The sequence below is a fragment of the Mus caroli genome, unplaced genomic scaffold (assembly GCF_978045245.1).
Source record: "Mus caroli unplaced genomic scaffold, Mus_caroli_1 scaffold_3, whole genome shotgun sequence".
Taxonomy (NCBI): domain Eukaryota; kingdom Metazoa; phylum Chordata; class Mammalia; order Rodentia; family Muridae; genus Mus; species Mus caroli.
The window spans coordinates 32,233,465-32,254,917 of NW_028227258.1; positions in this window are offsets into that span (position 1 = coordinate 32,233,465).

Genomic DNA, 21,453 nt, shown 5'->3' on the forward strand with positions numbered 1-21,453 from the left:
CTACTGGCTGGCACCAGACACCAAGAATGGACTGGCAGGGGATGGGCCTTCCCCCTTATAAGCACACTCTCTTAGTAAACTGGCAGAGGGCCTTGAACAGAATCGTGTCTTGGTCTCCATAAACCTCTCGCGGTCTAAGTCTCTTTCAGCCCCAGCCTGCCTCCCAGGTATACCTGGTTCAAGTAGTCCGCAGGCCGGCATACAACAGGTGGCAACAGTAGAGCTTCCTTCCACACTAGTTTGAGCAATATGTCTCGTTTCCATGGTATGAAGAGACTCTGCTTCCTAGCCATATATTCCCTATTGCTGGTTATATTTCTATATGCAGTATGTGACTGAAATAAAGATACTCTCCCAAAATTATGCAGGATATCACAACACCCACCACACACCACACACACACACACACACACACACACCCTTGAAAGCATGCCTGGAAGAAATACTCCAACAAGAGGAAAAAAAATCTCTCAGAGGCTTTGAGAGCTGTAGAAAATAAGATTATATAAAGCTTTATTTTATCGTGGTGATATTTCTGCTTATCTCTACGTATGTCAACGTTTATAAAATTTTGTGCTTTAAACACAAGTATTTACTCAGAGTAGGGCTGGTCTCAGCCTTGGCCAGAGAAACTTCTTTTCACAAAGGACAAAGCAGAGATTCCTCACTGGTGTGCTGAGCATGAGTTGCCACCGTGAATGCTCAGCTTTAAATAAGACATCGATACCGTCCCCTCCAGGGCCCAGCGAGCATTGCAGAAGAGAGAGAAGAGCTAAGGCTGGGTTGCTATGAAATGAATATGACATGGTCATTGCACTTGTGAACACGTAGGAGCTGTGGATCCCCACCGAGACTGGGCTCTTCAGAACTTCGTAGTGGATAAGGGAGGGGCTCATGAGGAACTTTATGGTTGCCAGGGGAGAGGATATCATTTTTGTCTCGTGATAAGAGTCCCTAGTAAGTTGTCTGTGCGCCAGTAGATAACCCCTCATCCATGCACAGGTAAGCAACCCTCACTGAATTCAGTGAGTCGAATAGAAAATGACACAAAAGTAGGAGATTAGCGAGGAAGAAAAGGGGTCAGTGGGAAGGAGAAGAACCAGAGGGCAATGGAGAGTGTGATCACAGAACATCCTACACATACAGCACTTACAATTAGATTAGATCAGAATTAGAATTAGATTAGAATGCACTGTGTGTTTGTTTGTATGAAACTGCTGACATTTTAAAGAAATGTGAATATCTTATTTTATGCCAATTATACCTCGGTAAAATCTGTGAGTAAAATCTTAATGTTTGGCCATTCCTTCTTATAAAATTAATTTGGTTGGGTTTTGCTGTTGTTGTTGTTTTATTTGTTTCGATTTTGATTTTGGCACAGGAGGCACACACGGACCACAGCATTGCATGGAAGTCAGAGCACAATTGTGTGAGGCAGCTGCCTCCTTCCACCATGTGGGATCTAGGGTCAGATTCAGGTCACCAGGCTGGGTAGCAAGCCACTTGCCCTCCCCATCAACTTGCCAGCCCTGTTTTTTTCATTTTTGCAGTGGTGGGATTTGAACCTACAGCCACATGTGCTCTGCCACTGGACTGTGTTTCTAGCCCACAATGATTGCTCTTTTGAAGTAAAACAATCGAATGAACATGTGTTTAATTAAGATCTAGTTTAGAGAAAAGATAAACGACTGGATATAAAAACATTTAAGTAGCATTATGAAAGGAAGACAGAAGTGAGCCCAGGAATGGGGCATTTGATGGGGGGAGTTAGGAAAAGCTTCCCTTAAAACTGGTGGCTGATCTAAAAACCAGTAACTGAAGAAATAAAAGCCACGACATGCTATGAGTTGGCTAATGTCTTGCATGTTTTACACATATTGGCCAAATTAATCTCATATTGATCTAGGTTGGGTCTTTTATTGTTCCCATTTTACATGTGGAAAACTAAAGCAGAGAATTGCTATGTGCCTACAGGCCCATAAGCAGCAAATGGTACCTCATTAATGGAGACATGGGGAAAGAAAGCAGGTATATGCACAGAATTTTTTGTTGGAAATAAAAAATACCCACAAACAACACCATCCAGCTGTGTGCATCCCTGGGTATGGCTGGGGTGAGGGAAGTGGGGGCGGGGGGGAGAGGTAATGAGCTAATAGAGTGTACTTTTATTGTATTTTATGTCTATCCACAGGAAGTATGCTAGATAGGATATTGACAGTGGGATGGATTGCCAGATTATCTCACCTTCCAGGCAGCCACCCGTATTACCAGTGAACCCATTCTCAGACTGTCACAGTATAAAACAAACATGTCAGTTACACAACAAGGAGTTAAGCTGTCCACTCATTCTGATATTTACCGAAAACAAACAAACAAAAAAAAAGTAAAATTATCAATTTGGTGTTCTCAGGAATGTTTCTGATCATTACAGAAAATGCTAAACATGAGTTCATCTCCTCTCTGCTTGTCAGCAGTTCTCGTCAGAGTCATTATTTCACCATACAGCATGTGGTAGGAAGCTAACTTGGAGTGTCGGGAATCACACCTGGCCCCATGCCAGTATGAGCTTGGGTGCCAGCTCTGAGGCTTCCACAAGTCACAGAAATGTGAATTAGTCACTGATTCTTCATCCAGTTGGTATTTCTTGATCCTATACTAAGTGCCAGGCTCTAAACTGCTACCTAAGGATTTAATTGTAAACTAGTATGGAGACAGTTTTTATTCTGAAAGAACTAACTTTGAAACCCACCTTACTGTGTTGTTGTGAGAACCTCAACAAGACAACGGGATGAAAAGCATTTTGCTAAAATGTACTAAATAGTACCTAAAAGGGCGGAACATCCACTACTCTTAATCACTCAGTTTTGAGACTTTTTAAAAAGTGTGGAGGGGCTGTTGAGATGGCTCAGTGGGTAAGAGCACCCGACTGCTCTTCTGAAGGTCCTGAGTTCAAATCCCAGCAACCACATGGTGGCTCAAAACCACCCGTAATGACTCCCTCTTCTGGGGTGTCTGAAGACAGCTACAGTGTACATGTAATAAATAAATAAATCTTTTTAAAAAAAAAAAAGTGTGGAGCATAGCATACTTGCATGGAACTGTCTCTCTCAACCCTAGCCAGTCTTTTTTCCTTTATGTTTAAACTTACCCCTTTCTCTTCCCCAAGTATTTTCTGTCTTCTCAGAACATATACTACCCTGAATGTTGTGCTTGTCTTTTGAGTATGTGTGTAGTATGTGTTTTAAGATTTAGTGCCTAAATCTGTACTAGTATGAGGATTGCGAATGATAGAATTTCCTATAAAGAATGTTGTCCTGTACACAGTATTATCATCATTCCCTGTCATGGTAATACCCACGCCATGCTAGTCCAGGAGGGTGTTCATGTTATATACATGATGTAGCTGGCAGAGGGGCAGGAGGTTGCTGTTTAGGGTGTAACTACTGCAGGCCAGACTTTGGGAAACAAGTATACTGCCTGATTCTTTTTACTAAATACAACATTCTTTACAAAACAGGACGCTGTGGCTGTAGTTTGTCAAATTCTATCCTGAAACAGTGATTCTCAATCCTGAGCACATTAACACCTCCCGGGAAACATGGAAAACTCCCCATGGAGACCAGATTAGACCAATCAAAACTGTAAATGTAGATTGAGTAACGACAGGACTTCTAAAACTCCTTTTATCCCCACACTTCCAAGGTGCCACTAAAACATTTTTAATTGATAACCTAATCCAAGTTAATATAGAAATCAGTGTACAGATTTGAAGATTTAAAGTGCATTTTGTGTTGTGCTCTAAATAAGTTGATCAGTGTTATAAAACTAGTTGCTAGAAATGCAAGCTGTGATATACACCAGTCATCAAAACTCTAGTAGTTTCCAGTCCTTTGCAGACTTTGACATCTTGTCACTGTAATCGTTGGACACAGATGTCCCTACCCTAATGATTCTCCTCTCGCAGCCATGATCTCATGCAGGAAAAGGTTAATTCCTTACCCATCAAAAGTTGTTAGGTGACTTGTCTCAACACTACAGAATTTTTCTTACTAAAACTTGACTGTTAAAGTGTTAAACCCATAGCCAGACCTGGTAGCCTAGGCATACATACAATCTCAGCTATGAGAAAGCCGAGGCAGAACAGTTGCAGTTTTAACACTGTCCTGGGAAATCTAGTGAGAGCCTATCTAAACTAGAAAGAAAGAAAGAAAGAAAGAAAGAAAGAAAGAAAGAAAGAAAGAAAGAAAGAAAGAAAGAAAGAAAGAAAGAAAGAAAGAAAGAAAGGAAAGGAAGGAAGGAAGGAAGGAAGGAAGGAAGGAAGGAAGGAAGGAAAAAAAGAAAAAAAGAAAGAAAGAAAGAAAGAAAGAAAGAAAGAAAGAAAGAAAGAAAGAAAGAAAGAAAGAAAGAAAGAAAGAAAGAAAAGTACCTACAGGGCTAGGAATGTATTTATCTTAGTGGCAGAGGATATTCCTAGCCTGTGCAAGCTGTAAATATCACTTTTATTTCCTCAGATTAAGGGATGAGATGAGAGTCCTGCCCAAGTTTTATGAATACACAGCTTAGGCTGAGCCCAGAGTGTTTTTTTCTGTTTTAACTATGCCTAGGCCAAGGCCTGGAAGCCACTAGCCTTTGTACAATGTTATCTTCCAAGCTGACTGATTCAGTCCAGCTTCTCTCAGCTTCTCACTGAATTGCTCTGCCTCTGAACATACTGGCTTTTGGCAATATGTTCTAATCTTCTGGCTTCTTCTCCTTCTCTAGCTCATTCTGTCTTCACTTGTGTCTAGCTTGTTCTCTCTGCCACCAGTCTTTGTAAACTGTCCTGCTAACACCGCCATACCCTTTGTTCCTGCACTGCTCTCCTGAGAGTTGGATGTATCCTATCTCTGACTTATTCTCTGATTTTGTCAATCGTCTGTCCCTTGATGAGATGTCACTTTCAAACACAGCTGCTTTCTTCTACAAACTAACCTTTACCTTCATTGTTAAGGGTTAAGAGTGTGTATTGAGGATGTGTCTGTATTCTGGGGTGTACTGGATAGTTTTGTGTCAACTTGACATAGCTGGAGTTATCACAGAGAAAGGAGCTTCAGTTGAGGAGATGTCTCCATGAGTTCCAACTGTAAGGCATTTTCTCAATTAGTGATCAAGGGGAAAGGCCCCTTGTGGGTGGGACCATCTCTGGGCTGGTAGTCTTGGGTTCTATAAGAGAGCAGGCTGAGCAAGCCAGGGGAGGCAAGCCAGTAAAGAACATCCCTCCATGGCCTCTGCATCAGCTCCTGCTCCCTGACCTGTTTGAGTTCCAGTCCTGACTTCCTTTGGTGATGAACAGCAGCATGGAAGTGTAAGCTGAATAAACCCTTTCCTCCCCAACTTGCTTCTTGGTCGTGATGTTTGTGCAGGAATAGAAACCCTGATTAAGACAAATTGGTACTGGGAGTGGGGTATTCCTGTAACAACCTGACCATGTTTTGGGGAGGACTGTGGAAGGACTTTGGAATTTTGGACTTGAAGATCCATTTGTTGTTAAGAGCTCTGTCAGATGTTGTGTAGGAGCTTAGAAGATAATGTTGAGAACAGTGCAGAAGATGGAAGTCTGGTTTGTGAAATTTCAGAGGGAAAATTAAAGACTCTTTTCAGGGCCATTGCTGTTTTGATTGTGAAGATTTTGTAGTTCTGGTTAGCTGGAGCTGAAGAATCAGCTGTGATTAACAAGATACCAGAACTACTAAAGCAAAAACTTTGCATTACTGGGACTATTGATGCTGGTTAGCCGGAGCTAAGAAATTAGCGGTGATTAAGAAGAGACCAGCATCGTTGAGGTGACATCTTCTGGGAAGTGTTTTCTGAAAGCACAAAGAGGCTGTGTTCCAGAGATAGGCAAGGTTGTACTCCTTCTGCAGTGGGACTTGGTAATGTGTAAGGGTCACCCAGGTGGTACTGGTTTTGAAGGCATGAAGGGGTCATGCAGAGCAGCTCAGGCTCGGCACTGTGAGAGGCCATGGAAGGCCATTGGTGAAGGTGCAGCCTCAGTTGTAATTGAAGGCCCAGGACTGAAGGGGTCATGCAGCGTTTTGGAGAAGCCAGTACCATGAGATGACCACCAAGAGCAGCAGCAGCAGTGGAGTACAGGCATCTGGAGCTCAGAGTACGACGTGTGTGCTACAAAGGGCATGGCTGGAGAAGTGACCCAAGCCCTTGGAGGAGCCCAGAAGATCGTGAGTTGGATCCCAGACGTTGGACAGTTGGAGAATGATTTTTGCTTTGATTGTGACTGTGCCCTGATATTTTCCCTCTTGAAGGAAGAAACTGTTTTAGTGGAGCCCACAGTTAAGAGACTTTTAATTGTAAAATGACTTTGGATTGTAAAAGAGATGGATATTTTAGAGATTGAAATTTTAAGAATATGTAAAGACTGTGGGACTTTTAAAGTTATTTAGATCTTGGGGATGAGTAAGAATGTAAGGGTTGAGGCTTACTAGTGATGTGTTTGTGTGTCAAGTTGACAAGGGGTCAATTGTACTGGCTAGCTTTGTGTCAACTTGACACAGCTGGAGTTATCACAGAGAAAGGAGCTTCAGTTGAGGAGATGCCTCCATGAGTTCCAACTGTAAGGCATTTTCTCAATTAGTGATCAAGGGGAAAGGCCCCTTGTGGGTGGGACCATCTCTGGGCTGGTAGTCTTGGGTTCTATAAGAGAGCAGGCTGAGCAAGCCAGGGGAGGCAAGCCAGTAAAGAACATCCCTCCATGGCCTCTGCATCAGCTCCTGCTCCCTGACTTGTTTGAGTTCCAGTCCTGACTTCCTTTGGTGATGAACAGCAGCATGGAAGTGTAAGCTGAATAAACCCTTTCCTCCCCAACTTGCTTCTTGGTCATGATGTTTGTGCAGGAATAGAAACCCTGACTAAGACACGGGGAGATCATTTTGTAATCCAGGGTATGTCTGCATCTGTCTGGATCATATCTTTGGATACGATTCCTCACCAGAGCAGCCATGTTGCTAGATTAAAATTCCTCTACAGCAAGCCTCTGGTTTATACTTCAGTTAGGTAAAAGAAAATGAAAATAAATAAATTGACCTCGTGAAAGTTTTTTCAGTCCTCAAATTATTGTCAAATTAATTACATAGCATCTTTTACTGCTATATTGCATTTCCTTAAGTTGAACCCATTCCTAGGAATATTGTGAGCATGTGCTTCCTTTGCTGTACATTTTTGGTGATTCTCAACAAGGGACAATATCTGTCTCCAGGGGACATTATGTCGACTATCTGAAGAAAGTTGGTGGTGTGACTGGGGAAAGTATGTGTAACTGCCAACTCTTGAGTAGAGACCAAGGATGCAGCTAAACACTCCTCAGTGCACAGGAGAGCCCTGTGACAAAGAATTGCCTGGTCCCAGTACTAATAATGCTGAGAATTAGAAGCTCTGTGCTAGGGTCTACTATATATATACATCCTTAATTTCCCAGACTACACTGAAATTACATTAACCAGAGTTTTACTAATAGAAAAATGCACAGAGTGTAAACTGCATGATTCCAAAGAATGCTTCTTTTATTGTTCTACTTTTTTCAATGTTCTACTGTAAGATTCTGATGAACCTTAGCTATCAGGGAACCTCTGAGTGAACTGCTCAGAGCTGGGGATCAATGCAAAAGCAAGAGGAATTTATTATTACAGTGTGCTGGGGTCGTCCTGCACCCGAAGGAGAGGACCTGGGCAGCCCATTCGGCCAGTTTTTATACAGTTTTCAGGAGTAGAATAGAGCAACAACCACTAGGCACAATGTGATTGGCAGAACAGTGTGACTTTTAAACTGATTGGTCTTTAGGGAATGAGGTCTGCGGGTGGCCAAGTCAGGGGGTCTGCCCTGAGGAATGTGTCCAGTGCTCTGGGCTTCCCTATCTGCAAGTGGCCAAAGGTCGGTCCCCCTGTGGTCTTTCTGAGGAATGTAATCAGCCTTTCCCTTCTGGAGACGAGGGGTGCCTAAGAGCTCCAAGACCTTCCTCTTCCAGGAAGGGAGGGGTGCCTACAAGCTCCAAGACCTTCCTCTTCCAGGAAGGGAGGGGTGCCTACAAGCTCCAAGACCTTCCTCTTCCAGGAGAGGAGGGGTGCCTATGAGCTCCAAGACCTTTCTCTTCCAGGAGGGGAGGGGTGCCTAGTGGAATTTTCCAAAGGTTCTGAGCTGACCTCTTTCACTACAATTTCAAAATTATGTTTTTGTTTTATTAATAAGGTTAACTTTCCCCTTAGGTTAAAGAACACTTAGTAGCTTTACTAAGTATCTACTTCCAGTGTTCTTCATGCACTCTTTCCTATAAATCTGGGTGCCTGGCTGCTATTGTTACCTGTAGGCAGTCTGCTCACTTTATTTTGTTGTAGTTGTTGTTTCTTTGTTTGTTTTGTAGTGAAACTCTGTTGCATTGAATTCTCCCAGCTTGTGTTTACTGAAAAAGTGTTCTTCTTTGTCTTTGTTTTTTCTGAAAGCTACGGACAGCCCCCATCAGTCTCCTCTCTCTGCCCTATTCCTGACTGCAGCCCTTGAGAGACATATTGCTGTGTTTTGTTTTGTTTAGGAGTATGTTTTTGTTTTGCTTTTCTGGGTCAGGATCCACCCAGGAAGCATGCTAGCAAGTGCTCAGCTCTGAAGTGGAACTGCCAGCCCCTCAGACAGTGTTCTTTCTTTGTCTCCCTATGTGGTTTTGTTGTGGGTTTGTTCTTGTTACCTTTTTCTTCTCTTTGCTTTCATCAGCTTCACTGTTACTGACCCCACCCCCCACCCCCACCCCCCACCCCCGACCCCTGCCCACCCACCAGGGTGCAGATTCTTTGTATTTATCATCTCAGAGACTCTTGAGTGTTCTTAAATGTGTGGCTTGGTGTTTTACCAAATAGCAATCATTCTCTTGCAGTGAATGTGGTCGTGCACACCTGTAATCCCTGCGTTTGGTAGGAGAGGCTGGAGAATCAGGCATTCAAAGGCTGTTTCTTCTACAGACAGATAGAGTTCAAGACCAGCCTGCTTATACGAGTTCTTGACTGGGAAAAAAAAGACTAAACTAAAAGGTAAAACAAAGCCCCCTCCCCCCATTCTTCTCAAACATTCTTTTCTATCCAGTTCTTGCTTCCTCTTCCAGAGCTCAAGCACAGGTTCCCTGACATCTGACATGGCCTCCGGCTGCTTCCATACTTCCCTTGTCTGTCCATTTGCTCACTTATTTTGCAATGAACTGCTTTCAAGTGAATTACTCCTGTATGTTTTCCCTCTGCAGTTGGCTGGGAAGAAGCTCAACTGATATGTTCCCTGTGCTCGTAGAAGAAAAATCACAATCAGTTCTTGCTTCCCATTTGCTTGCTTTGTAGCGTTTCTATTTCTCCCTCAGGTAGCATGTATCTTAACCTACAGTACCCACGTTGGTTCACATGGCCGTAGCAGCTCTCTGTCAAACCCCTCATCAGAGTCTAGTAGCAAGGTCTGTCTCAAAGGCCACTTTTACTGCCTACGTTTGCTCTTCCATGAGGGCGTCCTTTCTACATATTTAAAAAAATTTAATTTAGACATTGCCTAAAAAGCAACATTAAAGATAAAGAGTAATTTTGTTTTGTCTCCTCCTCGAATTATTCCTAAAGAGTGAGGTTCTTTTTCTTTCCTTTAAAGTGACTGCAATTATTCCAGTTCTCCCCCACGCCTGCTGAACAGAGATAAGCCGCATTTCTTTAGGCTTTAACTCACTGGGAATTTGCCTAATATTCAAAAGATTCCTGTGTCCTTGGGGTGTTTGGCGTCCCCCCCCCCCCCCCCCCCCGTTTGCTTTGATTTACACTTCAGAGGAGGGTGTTACAGTTGCTGATAGCTCTGACTCACTGCCTTTAGCCATTGGGTCTAAGAACCCAAGTGCTACGAGGATTTGAAAGAACGGGAATCTCATCCACTTCCCAACCTTTCCTGCACTCTTGCTTCCTTGGCCATGCTGTGTGGGGAAAGTGTTTTATTTCCTAATCAGCAGAGTAATCTGCTTATCTAACACAACATCGCACAGGACTCCAGATTTAGTAGGTCTAAAATCTGAAAGTAGAGACTTTGAACTAGAATAAAACAGGAATATTTGAAATAAGAACAAATGTTTGCCTACACTCTGGGATTTCATCAATCACACTGGCTATGACCCCACACCAAGGACCAGGGATCTTCTAGAGGCAGCTCTGATCACAAGGGTGCTGACTGGTGCCATTGACAGAAGTGACCCGAAATGCTTTCCTAAGGCCATTCCTCATACTGTGGCCTGAAATGGGGTGTGCAAAGTGATGTCTACCAGCCAGGTGATAATGAGTGGAGCACCAGCAGGGGACAGCTCCACCCTGCTACCCACTGCAACCTGAACTCTCTCTTAGAGAAGAATGGCAGGATGAGTCAGGATAAAGCAAAGTTGGAGTTAATTAAGACAGATTCTAAGATGGTCTTATGCTCCAGGGCTAAAAGGAAAAAGTGCCGCACCCAAATGTGGGCGGAGCTTCTCAGAGAGCTATCTTCATAGCAGTTTTTGGAGGCCCCTTGGGTTACATCTCAAAGAGTTACTGAGAAATTTACATGAGTTGACAGGATGCCCCTGAGGTATTCAGGATAGGATTACAGCTAATAAGGTAAAAACCCTAAATCACATGAGTTGTGCAAGGCAGCTATGATCTAGTATTATTACTGTAAATAAAGTTTATAGTCCTGTTCGTGAGATTCCAGAAGATAGGGAGGAAAGGAGGAACAAGACCACACTTGAAGGTCACATACACTCAGTCCTAAGGCATGGGTAATTGCTGTTTTAACATTCTTATGTGGAATATTTCTGTATGAATGGAATATTGTCTCTAGGTAGGCAACCTCCAGAACAAATGTTAATTGTGCTGAATTCTTTACTTCTCAGCTGTCAAGAGGCTTCAACCTTCCACTTTGGAGTGAAGGGTTCTTTTCCTTTCATATTCCCTTAAGCCCTCCATCTTTCTCTATCCTGCCTCAAGACTAGGCAGAAGCTTGACCATCTTTTTTGAGTTAGCCTCAGAGCTAACATATGATTTCTGTCACTGTCAGAAGCTTGATTCCATGGGAGGGATGAATCATGGAAGGTACCACTCAATGGGAAAACTATTAATATTGCATTCATTATAGGATAGGACACTTACAGTGGGAGGTGCTGAAGTCATGTGACTCCTCTGCCTTTACAGTGTTTGGTCTTGACCCCTCCCCTTAAGTGTTCAAGACTCTTCTTTTCAGTAGGATGGGGAAACCTCTGCTGTTTCTTTCCCATCTTTGCCAGGATGGTTGATGTCAGACCGGTACCCTGCAGACTCTATCTGAATGGTTCCGGGTGAGGATTTCCCAATGGGAGGCATTGCAGGGATGTTCTTGGTGTGGAGTTGGTGTCCTCCTTTCCACTGTCCTGACCACATGACAGTGGATAAACAGGAAAGAGTCCTGCCGTGTTTCCCACAGTGGTGAGCACACCACTGCACACAGGTTCAATGTATGCACCTTCAATCCTTGTCTTTCTCTGCTATCACAATAGCAGGTAGCATGTTTCCACAGAGCCTATGAACTCTCTCAGATATCAGTGTCTACCTTCAAGGGACTTCAGAATTTCTAAATTCCTTCCTTATTCAGTGTCCAGGATTTTCAGGTGTGGTAGCTGTACCTTCTGTGTGACCTTAGAATTTCCTTCTAGCATTAAGCACCGCTCACTGCCTTAGTGATTCTCTGTGCTAAATTCTCCTTGTGAAAGACCCACAATGTGAGGACTCCCTCACGTTCTGACTCAGGAGAGGCGACACCCCAAAATCACCCACAAGAAACGATCTTGCTGCAACTTGCAAGAGGATTTTTATTCGAGAGCGTTCTCGGGCCCATGGTCATACACCACGCAGGGGTAGAGGACCATGGCGCGCTGAGTAGCTGAGTAAGGGGGTATTTAAAGGAAGAAACCACAATTCATGGAGGTGGGGAGGGCGTTGTTGGAAAATACCAAAAATACCAGTTAAGCCGGGCGTGGTGGCGCACGCCTTTAATCCCAGCACTCGGGAGGCAGAGGCAGGCGGATTTCTGAGTTCGAGGCCAGCCTGGTATACAAAGTGAGTTCCAGGACAGCCAGGGCTATATAGAGAAACCCTGTCTCGAAAAAACCAAAAAAAAAAAAAAAAAATACCAGTTAAGAGTCACAAGGAAGTATGAAGTCACAAGTGTCAGGTTATCTCTCAAGACAGTTTCTAAGAGCCCCTAACAATCTAAGAGCCCCTAAAGATAGCACATTTGCATTGCAGGTTCCAGTAATGGTCAGGGTGCCATTCTTTGAATTGAACCCAGGAAGCGGGTAGGTGGAGGAATGTCGCTATCTGTTTTATGACCAGTACCTGGAGCACTAAGCCACAAAGGCTACACTCCCAAGCCTGGGCCCAAAAGCCTCGAATTTTGTTTTTACTTTGCTATACTTTTTTAATACTTCTTCATTCCCCACTTCTTCTAGTTAATAGTTCTAATCTTAGAACTAGACACTATCTTCTCCCTGACATAGTTGATCCTTTAGGGCATGGTACTGTTATCTCAAAACTAAAAGCCACACTGCATTAATTCTTGTTTTAATAAAGGTGACTTGCCTATTTAACACACATGGACCTATAATTAAAAGCAGAAGCAAAATCAAAAGGGGTCCCATAAAGGTAGAAAGTAGGGTGGTCAAGAGTACAAGATAAGGGCCTTTCCACCAGAGTCTCAAGGTTTTCTGCGTGGAGATGTCTAGCAGGTCTTCTGGAGCAGGCCTTCTGGAGCTGCTTTTTTGCTCGCTGTCTCACTCACTGGAGCACCTTGAGCCTAGAGAACAAAGGCTGGGAAAGCAGCATGTCAGCACTATGTACAGAGGCTATTTTTACCAGTGGAGGGGGCCCCCTGTAGAGTAATTCATAAGGGGGTCAGTCTAAACTGTCCAGGGGTGTTTTTAACTCTGAAGAGCAAAGGGTAGGAGAGCTATCCAATCATTAGCGCCAGTCTCCGCTGTCAATTTGGTAAGGGTCTCTTAATGGTTTTATTTATTCTCTCTACCTGTCCTGAGCTTTGGGGCCTGCATGCACAATGTAACTTCTAACCGATCTCTAATATCTTGGCCAGTCCCTGATTTACCTGGGCAACAAAGGCAGGTCCATTACCTTGGGAAGATTTCTTTTAGAAATTCTACCTCATCATAGCACAGGCCTTGCAGCTTTTGGCTATTTCTTCTGTCAAGTCAGAGAGTCCTGTAACATAGTAGTGAAAGGACCTAACCACACCTTTGAATTTCTTGGCCCCCAGGCCAAGTCAAATACTGTCCATAACTTGATAGTGCTCAGGGGTGTATCTAAAGCTGGTCTCTCTGATGTCATAATAATCTTTAGGCTCCTTGACTGCCAGGATCATTGCTCCTTGAGTCACCTGTTTGGCAGTTAGATCTGCTATCTGATTTTCTTTAGCCACAGCATCTTAGGTCTTTCTCTGCAGATGTCAACAGCCCTCTTTGTCTGTATATTGCCCCGTACAGTGGCAAAAGCATACCTGCTGTCAGTGTAGACTTTTCTTTTGCCATTTATGGACCTTGTCTCAAAGTCACAAGTTCAGCTTTCTGGGCCGACGTCCCTTCAGGGAGGCTGCTGGCCTAGATCACTTGCTTTCTGTCCACCACCATACTGCTGTCCCCGCCTTCTGCTTACCTTTAACCTCGAGGCTACTGTCATCAGTGTACCAGCTCAAACCCTCAGGCCAAGGCTGATCTGATCCTTCAGATCATTTCAAGTACCAGTTTCTCAGCACAGTGATGAGTAGGTGCAGTCTCACGCAGTGGGACAGCAGGTGGAACGAAGCGAAGGTCACTCGTTCAGTCAACAAAAAGTTCTGATGTGTCACAGGAGTATTGGTAGTCATCCATCAGTCAGGGGGCTTTTGGATAATGCTTTCAAGAGCGTGGGATGCCATTACAGCTAGTTACTGTCCCAGAGTGAGCTTATCAGCATCCTTGACAAGCAGATTATGGCAGCAATAGCTTTCAGGCAAGAAAACCACCCGCTGGCAACAGGGTGTAACTTCTTGGATAGGTAAGCCACTGGCCTTTTTCAAAGTCCCAAAGTCTGAGAAAGGACTCCTCTGGTGACCCCTGATCTCTCTTCCACATAAAGAGTGAAAGGCTTGGCTAGGTCAGACAAAGGCTGGCCATCAGTAGGGCCTGTTTTATTTCTCTAAAGGCTTTCTGGCAATCCGGGATCCACAAAACACCTCCCCTTTCTTGGTTAGGGGGTACAACAGGGCAGCTAAGGTCGCCAACCCAGGTGTCTAGAGTCTGTAGAAGCCAGCAGTACCCAAGAATTTTCTTACTTGCCTTAGCGTAGTTAGCCACTACTTCCCGTCTCGAAGGGTGTATCTCAAGTAAGTAACTTCAGTTTGACATAGCTGAGCCTTTTTAGCTGAGGCTCGGTCTTCAGTTGCCCAGGTTTCCTGTCTAGATCCTGTCTTTTTCTTTCTCTCCTATTACTGTGGCCAAGATTCTAGTCAAATTTCTCTCTTGTCTACGATCCCTCCTGTTTTCTCTTTCTTCTGCCTCCCGCCTCTCTCTCTCTCTCACACACTTTCTCTGCCTCTTTCACTAATCACATAACTGTCTCCCTCTCATAATACACCTTCTAATCTCTGAAGTTTCTTTCTAGGTAAGATCAAAGGGAGTGAACTGCCTGAAGGCTTCCATAAGCCTTTCAAGGAACATTGAGGGAGGTTCAATCGGCCCCTGCATTACCTCTTACCTTAGCCAAATTAGTGGGCCTGTCTCGAGGCACCTTGGAGACCAGAGCCTGGCGTTAGATTTTCAAGCTCTCCTTACCTTCAGCCATGTCGCAGTCGCAACTGGGGCGAGTCAAAAGGAATCCCATGTAGATCTCATTTTGTAGCTGTGTAGACCGCCATTGGCTTCCGGGCCATTTTTCTAGCCTCTAACAGAATTCTCTCTCGCTCTTCGGTTGTTAAGAGCATCTGCAACAGCTGTTGATAATCATCTCAAGTAGGCTGATGAGAAAACATAAGGAACTCTACCAACCCTGTGAGGCGTTGGGGATCCTGAGAAAGGGGGTGGTTAGTTTTTCAGTTATAAATACCAACAGAGGAAAATGACCAGTACTGAAGGGTTTAAAGTTTGGGCGGGTCCACCAGAGTCCGCCCGGACTCTGTGCTCTGCAGTTCCATGTACCCGCAGCGGTCCGCCTCTCGACACCCCAAGGGGTTTAGGGTTCCCTCGGCAGCTGGGGTTGAGGCTGTGGATAAGGGGAAGGTTGTGGACTAGGCCACTCAGGAGGCTTCATACAACCACAATTTTGAGAAGCAAAACCAAATTTTAAACAATCTATTTTTTTTTAAATGAACTCTAAAAACATTACTTGCTATAAATTTTGGCTGCCTGTTCCTGCACACAAACACAAGAAGGTGTAGCCGCCAATATTTCAAAAAGACAATACCCTAAATCTTATCTTTTATAAATCGGATTTCTAGGATAAGAATTACATAGAATATTACTCAATTTAGGCGTATCTTTAGAGACCTGTTCCCATGGATTGTCTCATGCTGCATGTTGTAGTTCTAAATTACTCTAACCCAGAGTTAACAGTTAAGTCAACTTTCTGTTACCAATGTTACAAATTTTTAATCATAACTAATAACTTATGAGCCACTAATCTATAACCAAGACATATAAAAACATATTTATACTTTTGAAACTATTTAGAAACAAAAATGAAATGGCCGCATACATTTGCTCATTTAAACCAAACAAAATTCTTAAATTGGGCTCCAAAGACCAATTAATACTGTTTATTTTATTTTATTTTTTACCAAATTATCCCCAGATAGTCGGAGAGTACTGCTTTTCTCAAAACCCATTCTCTCACGTCTCAGGTGTAAACTATCTCTAGTCAGGGTATAAAGCACCTATGAGAATTACCTTTGCTTTTCTAGATTTTCACATAGCTCTAAACACATACACAAAAACACATAAAACAGAAACCAACAGATCCAGACACATTTGACCCTTTCTTGTCCTCTACAAGCAGGCAAAAGAATTAGACGATTTTGGAGGGGGAAGCTTCCGCTTCAACAGAACTCGGTCCCTCTGACCGATCCGGAGACGGCCAGGCGTCCCTGGCTCTCCTTACCTCCCAGGGCGTCCCCCAGGGCCACAGCCTGTGGTCCTCCTAGCACGTCTGCCGACCACAGTCCTCCGGTCCTTACAGCCCAAAAGGACAGCTGCAAATACCGACCGCGCGCGCATTTCAGACCCCATCACCCCATCGTCTACAAACACCAGCATCCATTTCTACCTAGACGACCAAAACCAGAGAAGCACACTTGTTCCTCACTCTGCCAGGTGTAAAACCAAGGCACGAGGTGGGACTCGAACCCACGATCTCGCAACCCGAAAACCAAGACACAAATTTCACTCTGCCAGGTGTAAAACCAAGGCACGAGGTGGGACTCGAACCCACGATCTCGCAACCCGAAAACCAAGACACAAATTTCACTCTGCCAGGTGTAAAACCAAGGCACGAAGTGGGACTCGAACCCACGATCTCGCAACCCGAAAACCAAGACACAAATTTAATAAACTCAGATGGATCCGAACTCAGACTTCGCCATGCTTCAGAAACATAGGACAAGACACAAACAACCCAACACAACAAGCACATGTTCCAATGTTCGTTTCAGAAAACAGACACTCAAAACAGAGACACCGGCCGGCACACACACAAGAGGGGATCCCCATACCTCCAAGTCGGTTCTCGGGTGTGAGGGGTGGTCGCGTTTCCCGGCCAATGCACCAAATGAAAGACCCACAACGTGAGGACTCCCTCACGTTCTGACTCAGGAGAGGCGACACCCCAAAATCACCCACAAGAAACGATCTTGCTGCAACTTGCAAGAGGATTTTTATTCGAGAGCATTCTCGGGCCCATGGTCATACACCACGCAGGGGTAGAGGACCATGGCGCGCTGAGTAGCTGAGTAAGGGGGTATTTAAAGGAAGAAACCACAATTCATGGAGGTGGGGAGGGCGTTGTTGGAAAATACCAAAAATACCAGTTAAGAGTCACAAGGAAGTATGAAGTCACAAGTGTCAGGTTATCTCTCAAGACAGTTTCTAAGAGCCCCTAACAATCTAAGAGCCCCTAAAGATAGCACATTTGCATTGCAGGTTCCAGTAATGGTCAGGGTGCCATTCTTTGAATTGAACCCAGGAAGCGGGTAGGTGGAGGAATGTCGCTATCTGTTTTATGACCAGTACCTGGAGCACTAAGCCACAAAGGCTACACTCCCAAGCCTGGGCCCAAAAGCCTCGAATTTTGTTTTTACTTTGCTATACTTTTTTAATACTTCTTCACTTGTGCTAATTAGTAATGTGGTTTCTGGCTTGGCATGAAGAAATTTGAGACAAACTCTGCTCAACAAATGCAATTTGCCGCTTGTATAATCATTTGTGTGAATGCCTCTTTTGTGAAATGGAAATGTTTGGCGAGCAAAGAGGGAAGCGAATCACTTAGTGTCTTGTACTGAACAATGTTGAGTAACTAAGCTAATTTACCACACACCCATAAGGCAGACAACAAGCTGCGAGGGATTCCGTTAATAATTACCGTTTGTGTCTTTGAACATACTTCCACGCACTTGTTTTCTTTGAAAAGCATCTATATAGTTCAGTTCTTTATTTAACTCTACAAATGTACAGTAAAAGACTACCATGAAAAATAAGGGATTCCCTCCTGCTCTGTTTTACAGGTCTTTCTGTGTGCTTCCTGTGTGCCTATGTTGCCTCCTCTAATAAAAGCCTTTCTTCATCTGTAGAGAATTTATAAGGCGCTGGAATATTTTGTGTGTTAGTATAAAAAAAGAGTTAGGCAATGCGGGGTCAGCTCAAATATGCACTGGAAAATTGGTCTTTAACGGAATAGTATCCAAAGCTGACAAAAAGAAGGCATTGGGATCATGATGCCAGATCCTTGCATTTAAGATCATTTTCTTTAGGTTTTAAATAAGATGCTGCTACTAAGTAGCAAAGCAGTGTCTCCTCTTAACACATTGGATGTTTTAACTTTCAGTCACCCTGAAAGAGGCAGAGAATGGAGGATTTTCCTTTTACACAGGACATATTTCATCTGCTTTTCTCCTCCCATTCCTTCTGACAGGGTTTCACTATGTAGCTCTGGCTGCCCTAGACCTCACGATGTGTAGACTCGGCTAGCCTTGAACTCATAGGGCTTTCTTAACGACTGACTTCAGGCAGTACTGTGAGTGTGCTTGAGCGTGAGACTAAAAGGTCGAATTCTGGAAGAGGAAGCATTTCTTCACAGCAGATGCTTCTACAGCAACTACAAGGTTCACTTAGTAATCAGAAGCATTCCCAACTGAGGTATGAAAGGTCCGTATAATACAGTATACGGATTAATATACTAAGCAGTTGAAAGCAAGTTTGTAAATAGTTTTATTTTGTTGACAAGATTTATTGTAATTTCTTTTTTTTATGTTGGTCATATGCCATACCCTGCATTTGGTAATCTAAACCATGAAGTGAATTAAAAGGAGTTTGTGTCCTTGTTTGGTAATAAGTAACACAAAAATCTCCCAAGCAACTAATATTGTATTAGAACACAGAGAGATTACTAACCAGTAAGAAATTCTGAGCAAAGAAAATCAAATTTGGAGTCACATGATCAGAAAGCACTGGAAAGTATAAAACATATCCTGACTCCAGAGCATCTATAAAGAAAATGACTTCATAATAAAATACTACTAAAGAGAATTTTGAAGAGGGTGAGGAAGGGAGGCCCTATATACCTGGAAGGCAAGGGTAGGACTCTAGAAAGCTGACATTAAAACTGCTTTATTAGAGCTGATCTATGTGTGTTGATAAGCTGCATATTCTACTTGGTCGGTTTTCATATCTTGTCATTTCATATGAATACATTCCCTAGCTATGATAAATTCCATACATCTATCTTGGAATATTCTTGGCTATTGTGGTTACTAACTTCATCTTCTGCCCAAACTTAAAGGAAACAGATTACACTTTAGTAGGAACCCAAGCCTATGTTACTAGAGCTAGGTTCCCTTCACATTCACCTGTTGCATAAATACTCCTCAAGGCTACAGGTTTTCTTTCCATCGGTTCTTAACCAACAGTAGTTAGCTGATTGCATGAAAAGTTTCAATTTTTTTCAATATTTCTTCAGAAAGCTTTAACCCCTCAGCACGGTGGCACACACCTATAGCCATGCTACTCACTCAGCCGTAGGACAGAAACAGTCTCTAGGCTGAGCTCAGACTCATGGCAAGACCCTATCTCAAAAAACAAAATGGCAAACAACTAGCATTGTTCACACATTAGTCAAAAGGCATTTCCTCTATTATTAGCTTTCAAAAATATTTCTGATGACTGCATAATATGAATGTACCAGCAAAGCTACCATCCCTCAAGTTAATCATTCATTTGGTGATTACTGATAAATATTTTTCAGATGATTTTCCATAACAAGCGTCAGTGTGTAAGGCTCAAGAGAGGCCAGTTCACTGGATCCTTGGACATAATGGGGTATTTCATTTGCAGACCTTTTAAGTTGGCAAGCAAATGACTTATTATTGTAAGTTGCTTAGATTTGCTTAGTGAAGTTTGCTGTTTAAAGGTTTATTCACCTACATTGATTTTATAGACCATTCACATCCTAAGACCTGACTTAACCGGTAATATAGTATTTGTTTTTCACAGAGGTTTCTGAGAGCACCTATGAGAAGTGCCCTGTCAAGCCTGCAGCTGTAATTCCTTAAGCTTTTTTTTTGTTTTGTTTTTTCTTTTGTTTGTTTGTTTTGAGACAGTGTTTCACAATGTAACTCTTGATGACCGGGAATTCTAGGAATTTGCAGACCTAAAAATCACAGAGGTCTGCCTGGTTCTGCCTCCTGACTGCTGGAGTTAAAGGCATGCACCATCATGTCCAGCCCATTTCTTAAGCTTAAATGAACAATTATCATGGTGTCACATGAAGTTTCAAGAAATAATACATAGGGGCTGGAGAGATGGGTCAGGGGACATGAGCTGGGTTCCTACTACCTACATCTGGTGACTTATAACCACCTGCAATTACAGCCTGTGTTGATCCAATGCCTTTTTTCTGGCCTCTATGGGCAGCTGTATGCATGCTCATGTGGGCGAGTGCACGCACACACATGCACACACACACACACACCTTTTTAAAAGATGTAATATAAAGTATTATTTATTATTATCACCATTATATCTTACATTACTTTCCCTCAATAGTAGTGTCTGACAAAGCCACAGGACAGTACTACAAACTCGGGCATGATGATATCCATAGAGCCCAAATACAGACTTTTTACCGTGGATCCACTTCTTATCCCCCTGGGAGCCCTTTGCTGTGCTTGTCATTTGTATCACTTTGCCTTTTTAAAAAGTTCCTGTAAGTGTAGTAGTTTAAAATGTAAGCTTTACAGACTTTAGCATCATTTTCTGCAGACTCATTCACTCAAGGTATGTTCATCAACACTGGGTAGTATCTACAGGCTGTGTACACCAGCTTCCTTAAGCACTTATAGTTCGATTTCCAAGGCTACATTATTATTATTGATTTCAGGTACTGGAAGAGAGGAGGAAAATGCAGTGACAATTTAGGAAACCATTAAGCCATTTCACTGGCATCCAATGAGCAGGCAGTCAGTTTGTGCACTTGAATACCAAAGAGTCAAGTTCACTAAGTGCTTAGACTGAAATCATGGCTGGCCTTGATGCTAAGAACCAACACAATGAGTAGTTGAAAGAATGTTTTCCTAGTACTACTGTTTTTTTTTTCCAATGTCACCATTTCACTCACACTAAAGTGGGTTAAAATGGTAATATATGGTATCAGTGAAGCATGTTATCCACAGAACTGGGCATTTATGAAATTATGCCTTAGATCCAGTTGGGTTGGAGACAGGGTTTCATTACATAGACATGGCTGGCCAGGATCTGGCTCTGTAGATCAGGCTGGCCTCCAACTCCCAGACATACTTCTGCCTTCTGCTTTTAAAGCTACCTGGCGTCTGAAAGGGGGTTTTAGGGTGGCATTTGAGAACATGGACCTTTACCCCAGCCTTGCTCTTTTTATTTTGGAGCTGTGTATTTGAATTAGAAATGGCTTGTTCTCCCGAAAACCCAAGACCTTTTGCTGATTTCTTTGGTTCTCCTCTTCTCCACCTGAAATTACTTTTAATTTAAAAATTAAAAAAATAAAAATACAGGGTCTCACACAGTCCAGGCTGACCTCCAACTTAATGTGTATCTAAGGTTGACTTTGAATTTATGACTCTGCTTCCATCTCTCAAGTGCTGTTGACTGCAGATTTTTCCACCACACTTCTA